This window comes from Osmerus eperlanus, chromosome 5, assembly GCF_963692335.1.
Source record: "Osmerus eperlanus chromosome 5, fOsmEpe2.1, whole genome shotgun sequence".
Lineage (NCBI taxonomy): Eukaryota > Metazoa > Chordata > Actinopteri > Osmeriformes > Osmeridae > Osmerus > Osmerus eperlanus.
In genome coordinates, this window is record NC_085022.1 from 9,135,741 (window position 1) to 9,142,225 (window position 6,485).

Sequence of the window (6,485 nt, forward strand, 5' to 3'; positions counted from 1 at the left end):
CATAGCAAATCCTGCTTTACATTGTCCCAGGTTTTCAAAACACCTAGACTGTATGCATGTAAACTAGTTTAGCTTGTTAACGCAAGAGCATAGGTATAATGTGTGATGATTTAGCCTAGTTTATTGGCAATGATTTAGCCTAGTTTATTGATCCTGTTTGCTTCGACAACAGAAGTGGAAACTACTAACGTAATTATTTCAAATGATATCTAGTCAATCAGTTGAAAACAGTGTTGTCTAGACACAATAGATTTATTTGTATGTTTTTATTTCAAGTCTCCACCTTCTTGTTTCAGTGAGTGCTGTTGGCCGTGTTGCGTCTTTGGTCCGCAGCTTCACTCGTTGTAAACCAACCAATCAGTGCGCAGCTCATCTATATATTCATGAGCATAACATAAAAGGAGAAACCTAGTGTTTTTTCCCGGGAACATTTCACTGGATGTATCAGGGGGCATAGAACAGCACCAGGGCCATTTTCAGCCCAACCAATGTTACATACCCTATTCGGAGACCTTAAGGAACAGTGTGAAATACCCCCAAAACCAAGTCAATCACCCCTTTAAATTATGCCTAAACCATCAAACGTAACGTTTGTGCGGACACAAGCAACGCAATCGTGTCCAAGATGAACATTTGGACACCGACATTTTGACACCGACATCTACCATCTATGTACTGCAGAAATTGAGGGACGAGTTCGGGTGGGAAAATAAATATATATGAGAGAGAATGTAAGTTGTGCCTCGACAAAGGCAAGCACACCCATAATGATAAGGTAGAAACACAATAGGTGGCTTTGCAGCATCCCTACTTTGCCCTCAAATATAGTTGCAAGCAGCAAAGAGATTTTAGACATCCTCCGAACAGGGTTCTGAGTACATATACTGTTGTATGGCACACTCAATACTCAATACAACTAAATAATGATCCGACAGGAGACCGTGATGGAAATAACGTGTATTCTTTTACTATAAGTTTTCTAGGACAAAGATACCCAGCATTCAACGCGGGTTAACAGTGGGGCATTACGGATGCCCCGAGGGAACAAACTTAATTGAATATCGATACACAACATTCCTCCCCCTTTACTTTTAAATCCCCATAAGTAAAAGTAATATTCACTGTATTTATTATTCTCTTTTACAGTCTTAAACCTTTAAGAAACTTTATTTTCATTTGAATAAAACAGTCCCTTTTACTTGTAACAATGTTATAAAATAACATTTACCCAATTAACAAAATAACATTTCCTGAACTAGGGAAAGAGGGTAGACTGCCTCAATTCCCAGACTTACCCTTGGGGTGTATTCTACCCCACTGTTGGAGGTTAGTCTCTAGACTACAGGTTCAATCTGTCAGGGGGTTGTCGTTCTCTTGTGGGGTTATGACGACGTACAGGTAAGTCTACAGTCCCACTGTCTCTGAGTCTGAGTGGTGATGGTGTATGCCCAGACTGGGGTGCATCAGTACCCTGAGTAGGCACACCCACTGTTTCAGGTGAGTAGGGAACACTTTCCATCTTTCTAGGTTGCTGCAGTGGGTGTTCAGATGATGGCTCAAACCCATGGAATGGCTCCAGTAGCTGTTCTGGGTTTGCCATTTGACCTGAGTCATCACTGAGGTTGGTTCCTGGCAACAGTTGATCCACGTGTCTCCTCCAGATGATGTCCTCTGGCGTTAGAACTGTGTAGGACACAGGGCCTGTTTGTGCGACAACTGTTGCTTGTATCCACTTTGGACCTTTACAGTAGTTCCGAGCAAGAACTCTCTCTCCAGCTCTGAAGCTTCTGTCTTTTGTTTTGCTCCGTCTCTCTACCTGTGCTCTTTGTTGCGTCTGTACGACCTGCTTAGTCTTCAGTGGTCTCAGAAGGTCGAGTCATGTGCGCAGTTGCCTTTTCATCATGGCCAACGAAGGGGCCACTTTGGTTGTAGCATGGGGGGTGTTTCTGTAGGTCAACAGGAAGGTGCTCAGGCGCTTGTTGAGTGATCCGTTTCCTTGTGATGATTTTAGAGCTTGCTTCATTGTCTGCACAAATCTTTCCGCTAGGCCATTTGTGGCAGGATGATAGGGAGCTGCCTTGATGTGCTGGATTCCGTTTGCTTCCATGAATGACTGGAACTCTCCAGACACCAGTTGCGGGCCATTATCGCTAACGAGTTGTGTGGGCAATCCAAAGCGACTGAAGATGGACCTTAGCTCTTCGATGGTTCTCTCTGATGAAGTGCTCTTCATTATGGTGACCTCTGGCCATTTGCTGTGTGCGTCAACTACGACTAAGAACATACGATCCTCCAGTGGACCTGCAAAGTCTATGTGGACTCTCTGCCAAGGCTCCACTGGGAAGTCCCATGGGTGTAGTGGGGCTAGCTGAGGCATGTTTCTCATCTTTTGACATGCAGAACATGACTTGGCCTTGTCTTCGATAGCTGCGTCTAAGCCTGGCCACCAAAAGTAGCTGCGCGCAATATCCTTCATTCGCACCATGTCACAGTGCCCTGAATGGAGTTCCTCAAGCACCTGCCTTCTCAGTGGCGGTGGGATGATGACTCGAAAACCCCATAACAAGCATCCAGCCTGAACTGTGAGCTCGTTCCTCCTCACCAGGTAAGGCTTTAGGCTGTCTGACAGCTCTCCTTCTCTCCCATGAGTGACAATGTCCATGACCTCAGACATCAGTGGGTCAGTGTGGGTGAACTTCTTCACATGGGCTGAGGTAACTGGGGCGTTGCTCACTTCCTTGAAGTAGAAGATTTCAGCCTGGGAGTGCTTTGTGTGTGAGACAGGTAAGGGAAGCCTTGAGAGGCCGTCTGCATTACAGTGCTGCTCAGCTCTTCTGTACTTGATGTCATACTGGTGAGCAGACAACAGTAAGGCCCATCGCTGCATGCGGTTGGCTGCGAGCAATGGAATTCCAGTGTGGGGACCAAAGATGGAGTTTAGTGGTCTATGGTCTGTGAGCAGCGTGAATCGTTTTCCGAACAGAAACTGGTGGAATTTCTTTACTCCGAAGATTATAGAGAGTGCTTCACGCTCTATCTGTGCATAATTGCTCTCTGCTTTGCTTAAAGTCTGTGATGCGAAAGCAATTGCCCTTTCTTCCCCTGATGGCATTATGTGTGAGATCACAGCACCAACACCATAAGGCGATGCGTCACACGCTAACTGTAGTGGCAAGTCGGGGTTGAAGTGAGTGAGGGCTTCTGAATGGACTAAGGCTCTTTTAGCTTCCTTAAAAGCTTTCTCACATCTGTCTGACCACTTCCACCGGGTGGTGTTGTTCAAAAGTTCATGCAGTGGTTTTAGCATGTTTGCTAGGTTCGGCACAAACTTTGCGTAGTACGTCAGTAGTCCCAAGAATGATCGCAGCTGACTCACATTTTGCGGGGATGGAGCTTCCTCGACAGCTTTTACCTTAGATGGTGCCTTGTGCAGCCCAGCACCGTCGATAATGTGCCCCAGGTACTCAACTGAAGACTGGAAAAACTCACATTTGTCCGTCCGGACCCGCAGTCCGTAGTCCTCCAGTCTCTGTAGAGCGGCGTCAAGGTTTCTTATGTGCTCCTGTTCGTTTTTACCTGTGATGAGAAGGTCATCGAGGTAACACTGGACACCGGTGAGCCCACTCAGTATCTGGTCCATAGCTCTCTGGAACAAGGCCGGGGCTGAGGTGATCCCAAAGGGAAGCCTCCGGTACCTGAACAGTCCTTTGTGAGTCACTATGGTCAACAGTTCTTGTGACTCTTCGTCAACATGCATCTGAAGATAGGCCTGACATAAGTCAATCTTACTGAATTTCTGTCCTCCAGCTAAACCAGCAAACAGATCATCAATGAGGGGTAATGGATATTGTTCAGCTGTCAAGACAGGATTAACCGTAACTTTGAAGTCGCCACAAAGTCTGATGGATCCGTCTTTCTTCATGACTGGAACAACTGGTGTAGCCCATTCACTAACACTTACTGGGTCCAGTACTTCACTCTTGACTAGTTTGTCTAGTTCAGCTTCAACTTTTGGCTTTATGGCGTATGGGACAGGCCAGGCTTTGAAGCATTTGGGCTTGCTGTTTGGTTTCACTGTCAATTTAACTGTTATGTCCTTCATACTTCCAAGTTCTCCCTTGAACACTTCAGCATGTTTTCTCAATATTCCTTGTAGGTTTATGTCCTCAACTTTTGCAACCATATGAATTTCCTGCCAGTTTAATTTGATCTTTTCCAGCCACGTGCGTCCTAGCAAAGCTGGCTGACTGCCCTTCACAATGTAGAGTGGTAGCTTTACCTTCTGTCTGTTGAGCTTCACTGTTACAGTCACGATTCCTCTCACTGGTACAGTCTCACCAGTGTACGTTTTCAGGGTGATCTTCGTTGGCTGTGGCGTGAGGTGATGTAGTTTCTCCTTGTATACAACCTCAGACACCAAGGATACAGCTGCTCCTGTGTCCACTTGCATCCGTACTGCCTTTCCGTCCAGTAGCGGTGTAACCCAGTATCCATGCCCATCATCTGAAAAAAAAAAAAAAACATGCAAAGACTCTTCCCCTTCAGATGGGGTGTCACTTTGGTCTTCCTCTGCGTGATCCAGTTTGTGCACTCTCTTTTTGTACTTCCTGAAATCACTTTTCCTTTGTTCAGTATTTCTGGTTGACTGTCCCTTTTTGTTTTTACATACACGCTCAATGTGACCCTTTTTGCCACAACTTCTGCAGTCTAAGGGCCTCATGTACTAACGCTTTTGCGCCCACTTCAGGCGTATTTGCGCATAAAAGCATGGCGAGGTATGTACAAACATGCCGCACTGAGGTAAAAGCGCAGAGTGCCTGTCGCGGGAACTGAAAATGGCAAATTGCGCTTTTCCGTGTCATGCATATGCATTCACGGGAGGGTCAAGGGGAAAGTGGGAGTTTCCCAAAAAGAGATGGGAGGGGATGCGTAAAGTGCGCCTAATTATGTATTCCGCGGTATGTACAAAACCCGCTTGTGAAAGCGCAACTCTATTTTGCGGTGAAAATTCTCCGCCTGTTAAAAGCAGGCGTAAACCAGGATGCGCATATGCCTCCTAGTGAAATGGCAGCCGTAACCCGAGCAAGACGAAGACATAGGCAAAATAATTTTTGCCACAAGGATCACACTTTTTGAGTTGAGTGAACACGAAATCATTACGCGTTACAGATTAAGCAGCCATGCAATATTACAGTTACTGGAAGAAATCAAAGATTACATCGAATCTCCGACTCAGCGTTCACATTCCATTCCAGCAGTTGTTAAACTCTTCGCTACATTACAAATATTGGCATCAGGATCACTTCAAACAGTCATTGCTGTTTTGACTTTGGTGGCTGATCCATGATAGAGAGAAAGAAGGAGGCCCATTCAATTGCGCATTTAAATGCTCGCAATGTACGCTATAGTGGGCGGAGAAAGGCGCTGATTACCTGATGACCTGCAGGTTTCGTAAATACGACGTAAACTGAAGTATCACAGAGTGCGCAATCTGCGGGTTGGCCATGGCGCTAATAACGCTACGTTTGCGAATGTACGTACATGAAGCCCTAAGTCTTTGCACCAACACTCCTCTGCTTGGTGACCTGTTTTCCCACAGTGATAGCATGGCTTGCCACCTACAGTTTTGTGTCTGAAATACGTAGACACCTTATGTACTTGGGTTGATGTACTTAGCTGCTGTGCATCTTTGTTTGCCATTTCCATTGAAGTACTCACTTCTATTGCTTTTTGCAAAGTTAAGTTACTCAGTCAAAAGGCGTTTCTGAATTGCCCCACTGCGAATGCCACACACTAACCTATCACGTATAGTGTCATTTAGAGAATGTCCAAATTCACAGTGTTCTGATAACTGTTTCAGTACAGCCACAAACTGTGCGATTGATTCCCCCTCCTCTTGATTTCTCTTGTGGAATCTGAATCTCTCAGCAATGATAAGTGGTTTGGGAGAATAGTGTGCTTTTAACCTTTTCATGTTCCTGTTAAATTTGCCTGAAAACGCCTAAACAGCATACCCAAAGTAAATTGGAAGCTGTTCTTGAACCATTTGGAGTACATGCATGTAAATGATCTCTTTTGAAAGCTGACACTCTGAAGTTATGTCCCCTGTTGTCAGGACCCCTGTCAGTCCTTCTAGTGTTGAGTAATAGAAGCTTGAACACAAGGAAAGTGAAAATTTCTATTTCCGCCTAGATTTTGTTTTGAAAACAGAGGCCTGAATAGGCCTAGAGGTGGTAGGTATTATCTGGAAGACTAAATTGGACCACAGGTTGAAGCCTTACCCAATTCAAATCAAAAGTCAAACATAATACCACAATATATTCATATTTGACACATGTTTTTATAAGAGTACATCCAGGAATTTTCTAAAAGGGTCTTTTGGAGACTCCAAAATGACCCTTTGTAACCAAGGTCAAGGTCAAATAAAAAGGTATTATTTTTCATAATTGTTATCTCTGGCCCATCTCTGGTACTTAGAAATATCA